Source organism: Xiphophorus hellerii, chromosome 21 (genome assembly GCF_003331165.1).
Source record: "Xiphophorus hellerii strain 12219 chromosome 21, Xiphophorus_hellerii-4.1, whole genome shotgun sequence".
Classification (NCBI taxonomy): Eukaryota; Metazoa; Chordata; class Actinopteri; order Cyprinodontiformes; family Poeciliidae; genus Xiphophorus; species Xiphophorus hellerii.
Genome location: NC_045692.1, coordinates 15,699,096 through 15,719,752, shown reverse-complemented (window position 1 = coordinate 15,719,752; position 20,657 = coordinate 15,699,096). Strand labels below are relative to the sequence as shown.

The following is a 20,657-nucleotide window of genomic DNA, read 5'->3' as shown; positions in this document are numbered from 1 at the left end:
TCAAGGGACACTCTCCAGCAAAAGGTTGGTACTGTTATATTTTTTTATTGTGTTTATCCAGAGATTAAATTACAAACTAGAAAATTCCTGAAGAAATTTAACCGGGGCCTGCCAAAGTGTGCCTGTCGGTTTGGACCCAGTGTTCGGATGCTAAAAATTAGCATCAATGCTAAGATTAGCTACTGCGCAAGACAGTGACCTGACCTGAGAGAAAAAGATAATGCAAGGTAATATTATTGCATCACCTATGGCGGTGCACTAGTGGAGGGCAGTGAAGTGCTAATGTTTGTGCTAATGTTAATGTACTGCCTTGCTATGAAAGGCAGCGCACTAACCTAAGAGAGAAAGATAATACAGGCTAAAATTATTGCACCGCCTACGGCCGTGCACTAACCAGAGGGGAGTATTAAGGCTTTTATTTTGAAATTTTAAGTATACTTCATTTTAAATGTCCAAACTAATCCCATGAGTAACAGTGATTGGGTTAAATCGTTTCTATAATGCCCAAAAGAGCAATTACCTGATGTAAAAATTGTCAATGCTTTTATTTTGAAATGTTTAATAAGCTTCATTTTAAATGGCCACACTAATCCCATGTGTAACAATGGTTGGGTAAAATCAATTATAAAATGCCCAAAACACAAGTAGTTCTAAAGGCCAGCTCAGTCCTCCTCTGTAGTAACTGACAGTTCCGCCATGTTGTAGTCCTAACCTTGAGTCATTGTAGTTCTAAAGAGCAGCTCAGCTGTCGCGTGATGAAGCAGACAGGAAGAGACAGAATTCCAGTAGTTTGAAGTAGTTTGTTTTTCTGAAAGATCTGAGAGGAATATTCAGGCTTTTATTTTGAAATGTTCAGTAAGCTTCATTTTAAATGTCCAAACTAATCCCATGAGTAACAGCGATTGGGTGAAATCAGTTATATAATGCCCGAAAGAGCAATTACCTGATGTAAAAACTGTCAAGGCTTTTATTTTGACATTTTTATTAAGATTAATTTAAAATGGCCACACTAATCCCATGTGTAACAATGGTTGGGTAAAATCAGCTATAAAATGCCCAAAACACAAGTAGTTCTAAAGGCAGACTCAGTCCTCCTCTGTAGTAACTGACAGTTCTGCCATGTCGTAGTTCTAACCTGCATGTTCTGCCATAGTTAGAACTACAGTGATGCGTTTTTGTAGTCCTAATCAGCTGCTCTGCCCTGTCCTGTTCTTTGTTCTGTTGCTATGGTAATGAAGCTTGTCTGTCAGACACTCAGGGCTGACAGAATTCTATTTCTTTGAGTCAGCCAGTTTGACAGAAAAAAGCAGTCCTAACAACTCCTTCCCGTTCGGGAACCGTGATACGTACTTGAAAACCGTTTGAAGCATCTGAGAGGGCTATTTGTCGTCTCCGATAGTACCACGATTCATATTCTCTACCTCACTCACAGTAATAACAGCGATGAGAGAAAGATGGTGTGTGCTGAGCTCAGAAATTTTTCAGAAATGCATTGAAGTCAATCTGTGACTATCCTCAGAGGGATATTGAGGCTTTTATCTTGAAATTTTCAGTAAGCTTCATATAGAATTGTTGTTTAGGTTAAATGAGTTATTTACTGGCAAAACAGCCAGTAGTTCTAAATGGCAGCTCAGTCCTCTGTTTTAATTCAGTGTTAGTTAGAACTACAGATATGGCGTATTTGTAGTCCTATCTATTAGCATTAGGTTAAAGGCTAAAGCTAATAGATAGGCACTATCTGCGCAAGCCAGTGCCTTAACCTGAAATAACAAGATAATGCAGGCTAATATTAGGCCCCAATAAAGAGACGTTTTATTAGGTGTGGAACAATAGGTGCCTGCCATGCAAGACATTCTTGTTTTAACCTTCTTGTTTTCAAGAAGGTTAGGGATACAAATTTTCTAACCTTGAAAAGTTGAAGATTTTAGAAATTTGGAATGAAGATGATGTCATGGAAAAGAGAACTTCCAACTACAAACACTTGTTTGGATTCTTGTTGGAAAGAAAGAAAATGGTTAAAATACTAGTGGAAACCATTTTTTTTTTTTAAAAATAGTACTTAACAGTTGATTTCTTTTTACATAAAATCATGGTAAGTCTGGCTATTTTTAGACCAGGGGTCACCAACCTTTTTGAGACTGGGAGCTACTTCACAGGTTCAGAGTAACACGAAGGGCTACTTGTTTGATACAGACATAAATTTTCTTTACAACAAAAATTCATTTAAGTAAATATGATTACATGCTGCCTGATCATATTAATGTTAGGGACTATGCACAATAGTTATCAGTAAGGACAGCTATGGTTAATTGCTATATTGTGGTCAGACGTTCTTAGTTCAGAGTTTTAAGTTGGTGAGGTGGGGAACGCCGAAGCCTAAATCTTATAGGTCAGTTTTCTTTTTCTGTGAGTTAAAAATGATGACTGGAGTTTGAACCACTCATCATTTGAACCTCAGGTTCTGTCTGAGCTTTTTACAGTGCGCGGTTCTGGCGGGTTGTCGGTTTATTAGCTTTTTTGTGATTTTGTGAACTGAACAGCTGACGGGTCACCTGCAGGCTGACACAAGCAGATGTCGAAAAAAAATGTCTGACAGATTGGAAGGTACAAAACTATCACTGCACCCGACCTGCAGGAGCACAACCACCTCTCCAACGCGCAAACATCGGCACAAAACTAAACCACTAAAGCAGCGCACCCTTTTATTTCTTTTTTCTGTTTTTTTACACAAACGATGCTAAATAATAAAGACATTGAAGCGAAGCAGTGAGATCTACGGAAAGAGGAGGATTGGCGAAATCTTATAACTACGGGAGGTTCAAACTCCACTCATCATTTTTAGCTCACAGAAAAAGCAAACTGACCAATAAGATTTAGGCTTTGGGTGCCCTTTGACCCCCACAGACTCACACTGATGCGCGCTACATACAAGATGTTTTGGCACAAAAGAACTTTTTCTTCTCCATAATTTTGTTATTAGTAAACAGGGTTGGATAATAGAAATACAATAACTTTTCTTTTTTTAATTTAAAGGAAAATCTCTCAGTGCGTCCAGCTGTACAGCTGCTGCTGCAACAATCCAAACTCTCAGTCACTTGTGGGCAATTTAGAATCACACAGAAAAGCTCCAAAAGGGAATCAAACTCAAAACTCTGAACTAAGAACTTCTGATCACATAATAGCAATTAACCATAGCTGCCATGGTAAATTATTACTGATAACTACTGTCAGTAGTCCCTAACATTAACATGATCAGGCAGCATGTAATCATATATATATATATATATATATATATATATATATATATATATATATATATATATATATATAGCCAAGACAATTTATGTCTGTATCAGACAAGTAGCCCTTCGTGTTACTCTGGACCTGTGAAGTAGCTCCCAGTCTCTAAAAGGTTGGTGACCCCTGATCTAAGGAATCTGGGTGAATGAGAAAGACAACGGTATACTTTAAACTTCTACTTTAATAATTCTGTCTTTTCCACTTTTCCTTCTCTAATGTCTCCTTCCACTTAGTTAATTAAGAAAACAGAGAAATAAATATATGGTAAACTGCTCTAATATTCCCTAAGTAAACATGCTCTGATCTGCATCCAGAAGAGCTTAGAAAGTTCTCAATTAACTATTGTTCTATTGTCTTTTCTGCAAAGAAAATATCATAAAGCATAACTTATTTTAAATACTTCATGTTAATAGCTGCACATTTAATATGCACGTCTTAAAAGTCTTAACTGTGACATTTGTAAAGCATTTCTTGAGGAAACAATGATAGTTCCCCTCTCTGCTGTCGCTATCCCCAAACATCCTGGTACCAGCAACCCCCCAAGCTCCCCTCTCTGCTGTCGCTATCCCCAAACATCCTGGTACCAGCAACCCCCCAAGTTCCCCTCTCTGCTGTCGCTATCCCCAAACATCCTGGTACCAGCAACCCCCCAAGCTCCCCTCTCTGCTGGCGCTATCCCCAAACATCCTGGTACCAGCAACCCCCCAAGCTCCCCTCTCTGCTGTCGCTATCCCCAAACATCCTGGTACCAGCAACCCCCCAAGCTCCCCTCTCTGCTGTCGCTATCCCCAAACATCCTGGTACCAGCAACCCCCCAAGCTCCCCTCTCTGCTGTCGCTATCCCCAAACATCCTGGTACCAGCAACCCCCCAAGCTCCCCTCTCTGCTGGCGCTATCTCCAAACATCCTGGTACCAGCAACCCCCCAAGCTCCCCTCTCTGCTGGCGCTATCCTCAAACATCCTGGTACCAGCTACCCCCCAAGTTCTCCTCTCTGCTGTCGCTAACCCCACAGCGTTATGGTACCAGCTGTCGTTACGCAATAGTCAGCCCCGCCCTCAACCTCACAACATCCAAGGAGTGACTACTGACCAGCTCTCCGTCCAACGGGTCCAAAAAATCTCTAAGCCTTCGAGTATTACCCTGAAGCAAGTCTAGTAGAGATGATCTATCTAAGCTGGTGTCGAAGGAGACTCAACTAGCCTTTAACTACCTACAGTCCAAGAGTTATGGCCTTTTCCAGTTAAGAAGCAATCAGCTGAGTAGCCCTCACACCTGCACAACCTCAATAACCACTCCTATTAACGGTAGCGCCCCCTCTAAGTACAACGTGCGCTTGTTACAGACTAGTCAAAATCCTCTTTGAAATAGAAGCAAAGCAGACCTGGCTGTTGTCCTTCGAACACTTCAGATCTTCATCACTCAGTCACCTTTGTCTTTTCTCCAAGTCTGTTGCTGCAACTTTGAGATCCTAGGGTTGAGGCAGAGTAAGGCAGCCAAATCAGGAACCAGGGCTGAGGGTCAAGGGGTCTTGTCCCTTCTGGCGGTGCGAAGTCTCAACTTCCCCATGGCTCCAGGGTGCCAGACCTCTCTTCTTGGTCCCCTTGGCCTTATATACCCTTTCAACCCATGCCTCTATAAGGCGTACGTGACCTCTCGAGCATGCAACTACCTCATCGGAAAGTCCCAGCCATTCCCACATATACCCTGCTTCCCTCCCTTACTTTCCTCGTGACCATCTTAGTTTCAGATCCTTAATTGGGACACAGCTCTGGGGCAAGTCCAGACATGTTCGGACTTGCCTTTTTCCCTTGCCTCTGTATCTAACACATTGTTTGATTATTACTTCAATTACAGTTTTATATATGGTGTATGATCATCATAAGTAAATTCAAAATATCTTGTCCCATAATCATCAAAAAATCAAAATGCAAGATTCACTTGCTCAGGCCTTCATGATCTGTTGTCTGCATTAGTCTGGAATGATCCCACCTCCTCATACCAGTTTTCACAACACAGTGACTCCCCAATACTTACGTCCAGTTACCTGAAATTTTTTTCAGTTATTAAAAAATCCAGGGTGGCACCCAGTACCTCAGCGTTCCCGAATTATACATGTCAACAAAAACACGCCCAACTCTCCGGAATATATTCGGTTTTGGTGTTTCTTCCTCCTGTGTTTGATCAATTTGTGGCTCAATCTTGGTTTTTTCCACCCTGGATTCCATTCTGTCTATCTTGATTTTTAAAGCCACGATCTCCTTATTTAATTCCTCGTTCTCCCTAGTAAGGCACAGCAGTTTTTCTGACTTTTCTTTTAAAGATTTTTCCGCGTCATTTTTTGCCATGGCCCGCTTCCGTTCTAGTTTAATTGTTAATTGTTGCATGTTGCAATAATCATTTTGCATTCTTTCAATTGTTGTTCTCGCTTCCTCCAATTCCAAATTAACTTTAATCATTTGTTTTTTATAATACCCATTCGAACTTATGAGTTTGCTATTCTCTACATGCCAATTTGTTGAGTCATCGGTCCTGTTCAGTCTCTCTAGTTTCCTCTTCAGACTCTCCACTGTTTTCTGAAGCTGCTCATTTTCACTGTTCAGCTTCATCTGGTTCTTCTGGAGAATCTCTAACTTTTGTAACGTGAAATCTTTCTCCGCCATTGTTTCTTTCTCGTTCGAACCTTAAACTGCAAATGAATTTCTCTGTGGAATCTGGGAATACAAAGACAGTCACCAGTGATGTCACAAACAGGATGTGTGACATCACAGTTCAACATCATAGCCACAAGAAGTCTGTTGGGTGTGGGGGGGAAGGGGGGATGTTTTTTTTTTAAAAAAACTTTATTAACACTGTATAACGACAGAGAGAAACATTTGTTCTGCCTCAAGAAAAAACAAATACAGACTAGAAAATTTCTGAAGAAATTTAACCGGGGCCTGCCAAAGCGTGCCCGTCGGTTTGGGCCCGGCGTTGTCATGCTAGAAATTAGCATCAATGCTAAAGAACGCTGCAATGTAATCAGTAGCATGTGGAGAATCACAAGAACGTTAAGTAAGGTGGCCGTGCACCATTCAGTATGATTTAAAATTTTTGTCAAGGCTTTTATTTTGAAATTTTTGTAAAACTTCATTTCAAAGGGCCAAACTAAATCCATGTATAACAGTCATTGGATAAAATCAGTTATATAATGCTGAAAAGAGCAATAATCTCATGTAAAAATTGTCAAGGCTTTTATTTTGAAATTATTATTATGCTTCATTTCAAAGGTCCAAACTAATCCCATGTATAACAGTCATTGGGTTAAATCAATTATAATGCTCAACAGAGCAATTACCTGATTTAAAAATATTCAAGGCTTTTATTTTGAAATTTTCAGTATGCTTAATTTTAAAGTTCCAAACTAATCCCATGTGTAACAGTTACTGAGTTAAATCAGTTATATACAGCCCATAGCAGAAAGTAGTTCTAAAGGCCAGTTCAGTCCTGATCTGTTTCAACTGAGCGTTCCACTATAGATAGAACTACAGTGATGCGTATTTGTAGTCCTAATCAGCAGCCAATAGCCTCTTGAGTTCCGTTGCTATGTTAAATAAGTTTCTCACCAAGGTGTGAACTGTTAGTGACAGAGCCTCAGACAGCCTAGAAAATCCTGTCGCATGACTTTGCTCTGAAGCACCGTGACAGAAAACCGTACGATCTAGATAAATTTCGAAAACATTTTACCGGAGCAGACATGCGTATCAATGTCAGGACCGATTTTGATACCAATCGTGCGATATTTGTGGGCGGGATGGCGATTTCAAAATTATTTTGGGGTGAAAAATTGTCTTCATTTCTCACTCTAGCAGAGGGGCACTCAGGAAGATTCACACTCTAATTTTAGGAAAAATGAGAAACTTTGGGTTGCTTAGAGACAAATTGTGGACAAACCGTAATTGGTATCGACGAGCCGTCTTCACTTTCGAAGAGATCACAGACGTATCTACAAAATGAAATTTGAATGGCATTTCTACGTGAATTCGTGACGACACAGAGAATCCTCAAAAATAGAGTATTTCTAGGATTTTTCCCATTGACTTATAATGGGGTTTTTTTCATAGTTTTTTGCGAATTATGTCGCCATGTTAACCCCGAATCCCACCAAAAGTAATAGCTCCAATGGCGTGAATTTTCTGCACGTTTTGATACCTCATTTGTAGGTGTGCACCCAGCGGTATGAGCCGCATTAACGGTTACGGATGAAAAATAAAGAATTGGGAGAATAGCAATAGGTTCCTGCCATTGCTTTGCATGGCAGGCCCCAATAAACTGACTCTATTTCCTAATTAAGTGACTTCTCAAGACTACTGGTTGAAATGGATTTTATTTAAAGGTATCAGAATAAGGGGGACTGAATACATGCCACAATTTTCCAATTTAAAATCTTTTGAAAATAAAGTATCCCTTTGTTTACGCTATGGATTACTTTCTGCTGGTGTATCCTTTACCATTTCAATACAATCTAACAATACTGGTGGATGTAACATGCCGAACAAAGTCCTGGAAATTTGGCAAGGATAAACAAACAATGAGAAGATGGAATAAAGTGCAAGAGAGACGGAAACATGAGAAACTTTGCATAGATACGTATCCATTTCAGGAAAGGGAGAACAATAAAGATCAGTCCAGTTGCCACAGCATGATGTGAAACCCTGATTGTCCCGCCTGGCTCCCAAAATAAGGTCGAGCTCTCCATTCTGCTGGGAAAGCACACCAAACACAAATAACACCCAGTCAAAGAGAAGCCCACAATAGCTGTAAGTTGATCTCCTGCAATCTGGTTAAAACTGTGGGACTAAAATGTGCAACGAATCCAACAGAAAAGTCTCTGCTCCTCCTTCTGAGCTCTTGTGTGGTTATAAAATCTGGACAGTCTGCCTCCGAGGTCAGTTGTGACTCAAGCGCTTCTTGACTCACTGCGGCACGTCACAGCACTTTGCACATGGCCTTCGCGTACAAGTCATCCACTTGCTTTTCATCAAGATTTCAAGGAATACCTTAATAGTTCCAGTACCTTATTTTGTCTACATCACTTTGCCAAAAAAAAATCAGGCATGTAAAAACATCCATGCTTGCAAGTTAACACTTCTATTATGCAGGATGAACAAGGACGGCTGTTATAAGATGTGTGTGTATGTGTGAATGTGTGCTTGTATCTCAGTGGCACCATCAGTCCATCTGACGCTGGTGTAGATGATAAAGCCAGGCTGTTTGTGTTCACATAATGAACACGAAGAAGACCTCATAACTTCACTGCAAAAGATTTAACCGACCCCTAGGAAAGTAAGGTATGACAAACATGTCCTCCTGCTTATAAACTTTCTTCTATTAAGCTCTACAACCTGTTTCCCTCCCTCTGTTTCTGTCAGAGTGGGTGACAGGAAAAAGAGGAATTTAAAGAGGAGTGGGAGATGTTAAAGATAAAAAACAAAGGAGGCTCACAAGGAATGTGTTGAGGTTTTTTTTTTCAACACATAGTTTAGACCAAAGAAAGCTGTAAGCCATCATTGGAGTTTCCTGTTCCCGACTCCCACTGGGTTGTTTTTTCCCTCTGGAGACACTAAAAACATACTCGACGGCGTACAATGCGCATTAACAGGAACTGGAATGAGCAACATGCACAACACATTTACAGCCCAGTGCAACATATACAAAGAGAATACAGTGTAAAAAAACACAAATGAAAATGGACATTTTAGTCACTTAACTTAAAGATCATATCTGCTTGGACATACAGGAACAGAAACATATCACCTTTTCTTCTCATATGACTTTAATTAATTAGAGAAAATTTGATATTACCGCAGAACTCTGATAACTTTCCTGCTGGACACTATGCGGACTTTGGACTTCATAAAACACATTGAACCAACACCAACAGATTCTGAACCACTCTAATCTTTATCCAAACACCATAATGCTTAAGTAAAATTTTAAATTTTCTTCTGAAAATAGGACCTTAGACAACTATGCAACAGATTTATTTTTCTATTTAGCCCCATTAGAAGAGTTCTGATCCTCTCTAGTTTATCGCAAGGAATACAGCAGTTTGAGTGCAAGTTCTACATACACCTGTGTGTGTGAGCTCTTGAAGCAAAGACTTCAGTTGCAGTCCACACCTTATGAATCTCTACCAAACCCTTAAATAGACTTGACTTCTCAGTCCTCTCAAGGTTGCAGTCATCCCTGTTGCTTTTCTACCACACTTCTTCCTTCCACTAAACTTTTCACTACATGCGATATTCTGTAAGCACCAAGCTTCTTTGGAATGATCTCTCATGTCTTATCCATCTTTTGGATGCTGTCTGTGATTCTGTCAAATCACAGTCAAATCAACAGTCAAATCTTTATTTGACTGCTATGTAATATCTTCATTTTTTAAGAAACTGAAGTTTAGGCTCTCATTTTTTTTAAATGTAACTTTTTAGAGATAACTGCTTCAACTATTTAACTCAGAGTGAAAATAATTTATATAATACATGAATAGCACTTTTTAATTTGAATTACTAAAGTAAATGAACTTTCAAGACAGGCAGATACCGTGCAAGGATTCATTTTCATGGCCTTCTGTCTCTGATTCTACGAATAGATTCCACGTCTCCGTCAGAAAATCGAGTGTTTTGAGAAACAAAACGTCATTATGCATGAGAATCACTTAGGCCTCTCATGCTGCGATTTTGAACAATATATAAACATAAAACAAAGAACAATGTAAGATAGGTTTCCATCTTTGTTTCGTCAGCTTAAAAAAAAAAAAAAAGAACTGCTGCTCATACATGACCAGATCCAAGCCTGCTATATTTGGGTCAGTCTGCAGAAACGGCAGATGAGAATCCCACTGCCTCTGAAGCTTTAACCTCAATTCCGCATGACTTGAGCTGGTGTAAAAATAAAATTGGCAGAGTACAACAGTGTTTCTCTGTGTGTACATTGGTGCAAGTTATCAAATGCATGAATGTGACTGATATTGGCAAGCTGTGGAAATTATGTACATTACAGCATGGTTCATTATCCTCTTTATTTGCTTTTTGGCATACTGGTGAACAAACACCCACTCAACAGATGTCCAAATGTTTGGGCATTAATTCTTTTGTTAGGACTGTTTGGACCTCCAGGGTAATAATGAACAAAAATTGCATTGAATGTAATCAGGAAAGCTTTCCATGCTTCGTCAATAAGACGGACACAAAATCACATTGCTTGTTTCGCTGTCTTTAAACATACTTGTGTGACAAGTGCGTGGATTCTACGTTGATGGATTTGAACAGGTTTCTTCTTGTAAAGTATGCAGAGATGATATTTGTTGTAAACTTGTGCTGTTTAAATAAACAGTGAACAATACAAATGCCAAGGCAGATAGGTAGCAGCAAAATAGACAAACAGAAAAATAAATTATAAACAGTGCCTTTCATAACAGAAATGATCTGCATTTCATTTAGACTATTAATGATACATGTGAGTTATTCATTTTGGGGGATTGTATACAGTAATTAAAACAAATAGCTTAGATGATGTTAAGAATGGAGTGTACAGCTTTCTATTCTACTAATAGATTTAATTTCCAAATGTTAAATACAAGCTCATATATATATAAGCATACATGACTGCTAATCCTCAGATAAAAGTAACCTTACCAAAAAGCAGAGAAATCACAAATCTTCTCTTTGCTTCACTACAGTCCTATCATAATTCTAACTGGACCATTCTTATGATTAGAATTGGTAGAGCTCAGTTAAAATAGGGTTTAGGATTAGAACTATTCCAGAAGGTTAATATTAGCCTGATTCATCCATTCCAAAACCGATTTGTACAATTGTACAGTTGTACAGTGAACGTACAGTTCAGGATCAATTTATTCATGTCCTTAGTTTTAAAACAATATTTAAATTTTACTAACATGTTTCTTCTGATTAGATTAAGAGTTTTGAATGACTTGGTTAGATGCCCAATTTAAATCTGACAGATATGAGGAGGGTTACGGACCTGAAAGACTTGGAGCCCATTGCCAAAGATAAATGGCCAAAATATCAGTGGAAACAAGTTGCTCAGCAGTTATTAGTAGAGACTGACTGCTTTTAAACCAGCTTATGCTTTTTCATTGATTATTGGAACAATTATAATTTAAAACTTAACAAATACAAATAATCTTTCTCTTTGCTAATTAGTACTTCTTTTGCATAATTTTATCATCTTTTAGAGACTCCTGTCAAAAAAAGTCCATGGCACAATGAAAATAATTTCAAATCTACATCTGCCAGGGGTGTGAATAATTTTGAGGTTAATTGTAAATGTGGATTATTGTCTGATTGGAACATTCAATGGTGCCAAACATACTCAACCCAAAGTGTCACTTTGTATTACAAGACATTGGTTAAGATGTTCAAAAACAACCCGGTAACCACAAAGGCTCGAGCTCATCATAAACCGGAAGATTCATGTACACCACAGTGACAGACTTCTTAAAACTTGACTGAAACATGCCTCACCATCTGTAAACAGGTTAAATGTCATCTTGGGAAGTGTTTTATGTTCAGACAAGACAATGATTGAGCTATAAGTTTAAAGAAGTCAAACTGAGGATTTCAAACTGAACCAACTGTCAAGCACAGTGGTGGCAGTAACATGCTGGAGGCCTATTGCAAAGCCAGTGGTAGTAGTAAACACAAAATTCTTCAATGAGCAATGTTCCCAAACACACATTAAAGTGCAAAAAGTATGGCGAACTAATATTCAGCCACTGGAATAGACCTGATCTGAATCATCTTAAAGTGTCTAGTCTATGCCTACATGTTAAAATCATGTTGCAAAACAAAATAAGTTAAATAAGCTTTAGCTTTTTTAATAAGAACCATGGGTTAATACCATCATTGGTAGCTACAAAAAGCAGAATTATTGTCTGTGACTTGCGAAAAGCAATTTAACCAAATACCCAAAGGCTAAAATTAACATAGAACTCATGCCAATGTTGAGTGCACGGAAACATCTGACCGGCTCTTTAGATAGTTGCTATTTTAAGAGTGAAAAATGGCGCCATCAGTAAAAACCATTGTATTATTTATATATATTAGCAAAACCTAAAGGACCCTGGAAAATGTGGAGTTGCTTTGTTGCAGCAGATCAATATGACTCTCATCTTTGTAAACTAAATATAACAAAACCACAGCCGGCAGCAGCATCCAGGATCTCTTTGTCAAGAGTTTAAACAAAGGGAAACAAAAAGCAATGTTCGGCTCAAGATGTTCATTTAAAGCGTACAAATTGACTTCATGTCTTATTTAAAAAAACAGAAGTAAATCAAGAGATGTAGGAGGGTTTTGGATTTGCTACTATTATCTAAAAATAATCTATACTGGCAGAGCTAAAACATTATTACATCTATAAGGATTACGTTCGGCCATTAGACTTAAATGAGAAGATTTTAATTAACTAAGGGTTAGAAATTCTGTGAGATAAAATTTACAGCAATGTGTTCTTTCACATGCATTTCTTCTAAATGTTGTTTTTAATTTTATGTAATACTGTGTCAAGTGAGATTAAAACGTACACCAACATTTTTTGACACTTCCTCTGCTGATTAATCAGCCACTGGACCATGCTGCTGTTTGATCAGGAACGGAAAGTGAAACACAGCAGCTATTGCGTCGGCTCGTTCTGCAGTTTTGCTCTGTCTCACATTTCTCACGTATTTTAACACTATCTGAGATGCTGAATACATGATATGTCCCTGCATTGTGAGAACTGACAGCTATCAGTGTTTCAGATCTTGTCACCTCACTAGGAAGGAATTGTTTAGGAGATTTCAGACAATGACAGTTGGGGAGATAAGGTGAGGATTATTAAATCTATTGCAATGATGCAGAGTTCATTTGCCAGCATGCTGTTCACCTGGATTCCTCAACGTGACACAAGGAAACAAAGTAAATTTAGGGTAGTGGTGCTATCTGAGGCATGGGACGATATGACAAGGCGACAATTGTCTACAAAAAAGGAAAATACTGCCACAATGGTAGTTGTAGAAAAAAAATGTAAGTCTTTTTCAATAAAAATGATGCTTTTTGTTACTAAATTCTCAGTCACAGTACCCTGCAAACATATTTACTCACCTAAAGCTTTTCAATTATTTCTCACATTACAAGTGTCAATGTATTTTGATGGAAATTTATTTCATAAATTGACACGAAGTAGATTCAGCTACAAAATGGATGGTAAATATGATTTTAAAAAAGCCTTTTACAATTAAAGACTAAAATTAATTCAGCCCTTTTTATATTCAGAAGTCACCTCATCTGTAGAGACTCCCCTTGTGAGTAATTTAATCATTCCGGCAGTTTTTTGAAGGCCTCTGTTTGTTAGAGAAGTAGCAAAACAGCATAGACAATAGACAAAGCAAGTTTAATTTGTTAAACAATGTCCAAATATTTAAATATTTAATCCCACATTATCTCACAAGTCTGGTAAGGACATACCCTTGATGAAACTTGTTTAATGATTGTTTAAGACTCTCATAAAGCTAATCAAAACAAAACAATTATTTCCCGTTGCATTCCTGCTTTCTGGTGTGAGTCAAGAAAAAGTCACTCTAAAACAGCCCTGCAAGCCTGAGACACTTTAATGCAGGGTGTTGCCTTTTAGTAACAAGCTTCAACTTGTTACTAAATGAGTTGGCTCTTAGCAGTTGTTTGCAATTAAAGTTAGTTTTATTATATGCTTTTAACATTGTGGGACAGACTAAATCCTTAAGTTTCCATAGTTTTAACTTTCAACTTCTAGTGTGTTTGCTGCCAAAAACTGTCACTGCAGACACAGTTCCAGGATAGAAAGATATATACAGCATAATTTATGTCAGTTGAGCCTCATCATTCCACACAGAGATATGAAGTTTTCCTTACAGCTTCACAGGAGGTGATAATGCACTGGTTTGCAAAGTGTCTTCTCAGAAGAGAAGCCAAGCAATTTTTTTTGTCCTTGTTGTCTCTGGGGAGAGAATTACAGGACTTGTTGTTTTTGTTTTTGGCTGGGATCTCACTTATTTTCTTTAACTACTGTTTTTAAAGCACTAGCCTTTATTTGAGAGTATTATTGTCAAAAATAAAACAAAAATTAGAAACAGAAAGTAGGTGGACCCTTGTCTTTAGGTCACAGTTGCTATGTTTAGAGTGGCACTTAAAATTAAGTAGTGCTGATAGGGGTGGTATTAAATAGTTGGATGTCACTGATGTTTATTTAATTTAAAGAAAAAAGTAAAAAAAAATGTGCATGGGGCACAATTACTTTTTTATGAAAGTAGAAGTACAAGCTGCATAGTTAATACTTTAGGATTAGGTTAGGTACTCAGGAAAGTAGTGATAATATCGCTACATATCTTACATATCTTTATTTTCTGTCTAAAACTGAATTTCCAGCTGTATACCTAGGTAGTGCTCAGGTATACATTCTCACACCATAACAGTGAGTATTGGTTCCCCCGGTAGGTACAGATTAAAAACTGTTTATATCACACAGAATTGGCGGTGGAGCAGAGTATGAGGCTTGAATCTACTATTTAAGTTCTTCATTACAGTCAGGCTGAGGTCTCGACTTTGACAAGTCCGTTGCAACACCTCAAATGTTTTCTTTTTCAGAAGTTCTGTTGTGAATTTGCTGGTGTGTGGAGGGCCATTAACCAGCTGAGGGATTGATTGTGGCCAACTCTACCTGCCAGACAGATGGATTCACACTTGACTCTAGGATGCTTTGGTATACAGAAGAGATCACAGTCGACTCAGTGACATCAACACCGCTAAAATAAGCCTGAACCATCACCTCTCTAGATCTATGCTTGACAAATGATATGAGGTAGTTTTGCCGAGTCCGTATCTGCTTTTTGCCAAACATGCTGTATAGTATGGCTAAATATCTCTACTTTTGTCACATTTGCCCAAAGGAAATTGCTACACCTGATTCATGGTTCATTCAAATACAACGTTGCAAACCTAAGTTGTCCTGCCATATTTCTATTGAGTTTTTTTTTCTGATTTTTCCCTTCCAACCATTAGTCTAGATGTACTGTCATTAACTTTGATAAACATGATACAATTGTCTAATTTGCCACAATCAAGTAAAAACATTACCTGCAGAGATGCCTGTGTTGCTCCCTGATTGCTGATTTTGAGCTTTGATAGGAGGATTATGTACCAAATATCTTCCACCTCCTCACTCCTCTGCAGCCTCATCACTGCCTCCCTCTCTTTTTTTCTGATGCAGCTGCTGTGGGGGAGATTGTTCTCTATATGTAGGTGCTGATGAAATTTTGAGGGTGAGTACTGAATTATTTAAGGGGAGGATTATGAAAGCAGCTTTTCTAGTGTGTTGCTGGTGGATATGAATCGATATGAGTCCTCCCCAACTCCCTTTAGCCAGCATCAGCATCTGGCCCCCCACTCTCTCTCTTTTTCACTCTCCTTGAAAGCCCAGAACCTCTGAACAGAAGTCCAGACACATGGCCAGGGGACACAGCAGTCTGGGTAGCCAGATGCTCGAGGCATGATGAAATGCAGGACATGTGAAAACCGACAGGAAAGCGATGGGATTGTTTATCAGTGTGTGTTGAAGGGTTTAGGTTCAGACTGACCACAGAAACAGATGGCACGAAAAAAAAAAAGCTCAGCTGCCAAATCTGTTGTTCTTCTCCTCTGGTTCTGCCAGGCGGGGGTTGGGGGAGTCTCACAGTCCAAGTCAGACGGTTGAGAAAACAGACCATACACAAAGATGTAGAGCAAGCATGTGCTGAAAGCTACATTTCTGTGGGTCTCGCTGTCACCTTCAGCAATGGACCAGTTACATAACAGCTGCCTTCCATGAAGATTTGATTGCACATGCTTGAGTTTTGCAGCGGCAAAGCTCAGAAGGCTGAATTAATAACTGCGCTGCAGCACTCAATCTCTTGTTTTACTTGATTGCCTCAGTGAGTGAGTTCGCATGTATTTCAGTTTCTGTTTAAGGATACTTCTTAATGCTGAACAGATTTTGCTGAATAGTGTGTCTTTTTTTTGGTCATCTTTGTAGTCAGAACTAACATTTTCCAAGAGACTTAGTTTTATGTTTTCATTTAAGACCAGCCAGATAAAGTTAAAGGATGCACTGGTATTTCAGCTTTCTGTTGATAGAATAAGGAGGACCACTATACAGAGAAATCGGTCTGTTTGGATGTGTGCTTATATACTCCTCTCTTCCCAAAATTGACCAGAATCTCATACATAAGCAGTAAGTTGTGCAGCATTGGAATACATTTTTCCTTCAAGAATCAAGGAACAGTTCAATTTTGATTACAGACAAAAAGAGTAATCAGCTGCTGACCATCACCAGCTTGCTCCGTCTGACCAGTAACTGCCTGATGAAAATTCTTACAAAAATCCCTGTGCCAGGTCTAGCTTTAGCTCTTTTTTTGTCTCAACCACCATCTTGTTCACTCTGGGTAATGGTTACATAAATTTTGCTATGGACTTTAATATGTTATGTCAAATTAAAGCTCTGGTGAAACAGAAGTTCTTGAATTACTACTTAGAAATTCCTTGAAATGCTGATCAACTTATATAGGTAAAGTTCAATTAAAATGATGCTTTGGTTTACATTACATTGAACTGTATAGTCACATACTGTATATGCTTAATATTTGCATTACATTGAAATAAAACAAGAAAGACATTCATAAATCTTCTGTCACTAATTAGTTTAAAGGATTGGAAGCTTGTGACGTCCATTAATATTCATCTAGTATTGTAATGTTTTATTGAAGAGATTAATAAATTATCTACTGAAATAAAAAATATTTCAAAATTTATCAAAGTGCTGACCAAAACTGTAAAAGTCTGTAGTTATGCCACTAGAGCCTTAGGGCTGCTGGAAGACATACTGACCACTTCTGTCTTTGCTTCATTTTTCTCCTCCTGTCCAATTTTGCATCATCAGCCATTGTTTCAGCTCTCAACTTTATGTTCTCACTCTGTTGTTTACTATTCAAAACAGCTACATCTGGTTAAGCTTTCTGTTTATATGTGACACCTTTCTTGAGAGGGCCTGCTCCTGCCAACAACTTAATGTTCTCCTTCTATAGATGATACATGTGACCTTGTCAAACAGTGTTTAACCCCGTCTCTCTCCTAAACAACAGGGATCCATTTTTATTGACTGAACTTTTGTAACTATATGTGCCATCTTTCATCTTATAGACTTGGAAACTGACTCAGAGCTAATCAGCTTGCATGTATCTGCCCTAAATAAAGCTACAAAAGGAGCTACTACTGCTGTTAACTTTCTTTTTCATAGAAAGTATAAATAGTACTGATACAGGCACACCTTTATGTTTACATGATCTTAACATTTCACTCTGTCCCAACCACCTTCTGTCTTAGTTCAAAGTTCAATCTGTAATTCCTCAAGAAGCCGACAGCTGAAATTATAGAGGGCTAAACATAATGGCACTATAACTGAGAGGATCCCATTGAGAATGATTGAGAAGTGAGGTCGCTCGGCAGCTGAGGAAGTTAGGTGAGATGAATTCATTCCTGGCCTTCACTTTTAAAACAATGAATTCAAATAAACAAAACCTGTTCAGCTTTCTTCTACACAACAAACACACTGACGCAGCACTATCTCTACTTGTGCAGCGATCTGCAGACATTAAGCTCTGTCTTCCATAACAACGTTCCCATTTCTTTGGCACATTACACGAAAAGCAATGCCTTTGTAGAAACAACTGTAGAAATGTACATGTGTGATAGGTTTGAGGCAGTATTTGCGCTCAAGTCTGTGCAATTTAGGCACAACATGATTGTTTTATTATTCATACTTGTGTGGATCCTCTTTCTGCTGCCTAAATGAGGAATCTTTAAACAATAAACAGAAAGCACCTCTCAACAAATCCAGAGCATTGCAGACACAGTTGCTTTTTATGTGTAAAATCATCCATGACCCTCCTTCCTGAACAGCACAAATAAACTGACAGAGACACACAAGTGGTCATTTTTATTGCCCTAATGTGCTTTTTAATGGCCATCCTCCACCCTCTTCATGTTGACGTCATATCCATTAGGCTGCACCTCTGGGCCTTTTTAGTGGAGGCTGGTGCACAGAACTCCAGGCTAAGAGTCCTTAGCCTACAGTCAATTTTAGGCTGATAAACTCGCCGTTTTCGCCGATCTGACAGATGTGGTTACCGGGGCAATCTGCTCAGCCTCTCCACATGCAGCCATGACTATCAATCCCCCTTGCGAGTGAGTGAACCCAGTGAACTGTGTGTCAGAAGGTAAAAGCTCTCTTTCTGTAATCCCTTACCTGTGGTTTACTTGTACACGCAGAGCTCAACTATCTACACCGCATTTATAGCTCAGCTGACCAAGCAGTATATCTGGATCTGGTGCCACAGATAATAACCCTTGCAGGCTAATGTGAGGAGATAAGATTTCACATGTGATCAGCATCAGAGTCATAACTCCAGGTTTCCTCCAGTCTCGGCATCTCTTGTAACGACGGCATCATCAATTACACCAGGAGTTGACCCCATTCTGACCTGGTATTCAACAGTGAAGTGTCATCAACACCGTGCAATCAGAACTGACTTGTCTCTTCCTCTTCATGAATATAGAATGAGGAGGAACAATAGGTCAAGCACAACATAGGGTTGCCTAACGTAATGATTGCCAACACCTTGCTGATACGTCTAAGTAGAAAACGAGAAATGGAGACTTGACGTTAGGTTGAGTTGGAGTTCCTAGTCCTGCTGGTCAAAATTTAGTTGAAAAAAAAAATTAAAATACAGAATCAGAATATTTTATCAGTTGCCTTTTATATGAATGAAAAATAGATGAAAACTAAACAGGAAGTAATTTAGATTGATGGGAACAAGGAAATTAATTGGCATGAATAAAAGAACACTGATGGTGCATTCTATGGCTGAAGATTTTCTGATTTCAACAAGAATGCCAGCAGAAGCCAGGTATCCCTCTGGGAAAGTTTAAACTCACTGAGCAACCCTGAGATTGGTATATGATATGGCTGCATGCATGTAGTATAATTTAACTTGTGCAAAAATGCACAATAACAAAAATCCCACAGAGCACCAGATAGTAGTGATTCTCAGCTTTGAGTGAAGAAAGTCAATACTGGAAAGAAAAACTTTTTTTTATGGGAACAATTCTTGCTGCATGTGGAGCAACAGTAATTGACAAAAATGTAACCATGTTAGAGAGACATCAGGTAGCAGGCTTGAATAGAAAAGAGCTGAGCATATTGGAGGTAATGCTTTGGTACCTACACTTGGGTAGTGAAGTGTTTTAAAGTCTACAAACTAAGAGGACGTGTCAATCTCAATTTCACAGGAGTAGCTGGAAGCTACCAGGAGCTGTCCTCTGTGCAGGGCTGCATGAAGCTGATTGTAGGAGTAAAAAAATAACTTTTTAGAAACTCACATTACCTGAATGAACATACCCTGGCTCTCTTGGGTCTACATTCATTAACACCAGTACATTTCCTGACAGCTTTCTGCAGTCAGTCATAAAGCCATACTGGTCAGGAGAGTCACCACCTTTTAGCTACAGCAGCAGAGTGAATTCAAGGGGATTATTCCCCAATTACTTGACCTAACATTTAGAAATGTTAGGTCAAGTAATATTTTAATCTTTGTAATAGCTCATTTATAGTTCAGGTCAAAGAGAACTGTTGAATTTTGAAATTGGGTAAGTTACAGCATTTTTAAACAAAGGCTTATGCCAACTTAAAGTTTTATAATTGTTCCTCTGCTTTCATATTCTTTCAATAAATTAATATGTTGTACATATATATTTATACAACGTATGTTTGTACATAAGTACAAGGTTTTTAAAATCACTTGAAAAGCAAATTACTACAGAAGACTAAAATGCGATCCAAACTAAATTAGTTTTCAGTCTTCAGTCGTTGAATAAGACAACACTAAATCTAACAATGTGTCAAACTGAACACTTTAGGCAATGTCACAAAGAATTTCAATGATTTTGAAGTACAAACTGGATACAAGTGGAGGACTATGGTGTACAAAGAAAGGGTGAACTGATCAATTTGGTTGTCTATCCTAATACATTTCTTTTTTGTGACAAAACTGATGAAGAACCAAAGAACTGATGCTTGCCTCTCATTTTTGACCTAGAAACTCTGAAAACCAGGGACGTCTGTCCATGGGAGAAATTTCTATGGGAAAATATGAGCTCTTTTTGATAATTAAAGGCTATTCACCCCTCAGGACTTTGCATCTAAAAGACTGCTTTTAAAATACCTTCTACAAACTACAGGGAAGCAGTGTAA

The 20,657-nt window shown here is 38.5% G+C and overlaps 1 protein-coding gene across 1 annotated transcript in view; it reads right to left on the bottom strand.

Annotated features, from left to right (window-relative positions):
• Nucleotides 1-20,657, bottom strand: part of LOC116711440 (sodium/hydrogen exchanger 9-like) — an 82,630-nt gene that overhangs the window by 20,689 nt on the left and 41,284 nt on the right. The gene's annotated exons all lie outside the window — the stretch shown is intronic.